Source organism: Electrona antarctica (assembly GCF_951216825.1).
Source record: "Electrona antarctica genome assembly, chromosome: 20".
NCBI classification, from domain to species: domain Eukaryota; kingdom Metazoa; phylum Chordata; class Actinopteri; order Myctophiformes; family Myctophidae; genus Electrona; species Electrona antarctica.
This window is the reverse complement of record NC_136801.1, coordinates 11,637,989-11,639,051: the sequence shown is the minus strand read 5'-3', so window position 1 is coordinate 11,639,051 and position 1,063 is coordinate 11,637,989.

Below are 1,063 nucleotides of genomic sequence, written 5' to 3'. Positions count from 1 at the left end.
CACTGGTACTGATACCATTCATTTTAAAGAGATGAATATGTTGGCCCCCATAATGCTCCTATTCATCCTGTCAATAAACACATAATATTCAAAAGCACCGTTTTCTGTCTATTGTATGATTTGTGGATTATATTTAAGACACATCTAGAATGTCAATTCCCTTTATTTGAACATCTCACAGCACACTCATTAGCTGTATTATTGAAGAAGCATGTATGTAACTTGACTCATCCATATGCACTTATCACATGAGCATATTGTTTAGGACTTTAGGTCATTTTCCAAACAGTATCCAAAGTGTATATTTGTACGTCTTTAAATGTTCTGATGGACACTGGAGGACCCTGATGTAAACAAGTCTTAGTGCTTTTCTATCTCTGGTCCATAGCTCTAATGCGTTGCATTTAGAGCTATGTTACTCTCGACTTCCGCCGCTCGCATGAATGCAGACCAGCCTCTCGTCTTTAGCGTAAATAAAAAGAAAGTTTTTGCTACTCACCAAAACAAAGGCGGGTTGTGTCATTAGAAAGCCTACTTTCCTTAGTGGGAGCACTCTGAGCCTCCCACCACACGTATAAACGGTACTTTTTGGCCAAAAGGGGATTTTGTTTCCACCGGGGAAAAAAATACTTTTAGTTACTCCACTGCGCCTTCTACCGATATTGCCCAGAGAATTGCCTCATAGAGAATATTTTTCCTCCGGTGAAAAAAAATCTCTTTCTGGCCAAAAAGTACGTTTATACATGTGGTGGGGGGGCTCAGAGTGCTTCCACTAAGGAAAGTAGGCTTTCTAATGACACAACCCGCCTTTGTCTTGGTGAGTAGCAAAAACGTTATTTTTATTTACGCTAAAGACGAGAGGTTGGTCTGCATTCATGCGAGCGGCAGAAGTCGAGAGTAACATAGCTCTAAATGCAATGCATTAGAGCTATGGACCAGAGCTAGTGCTTTTCATGGTTTCATCCTCAAAGTAGCAGTTTTTCTTCGACATAGGCCTACTGTACAAACATTCACTTTACATACATACACATGTACTGTACACACAAACGGTTGCAAACCCTAT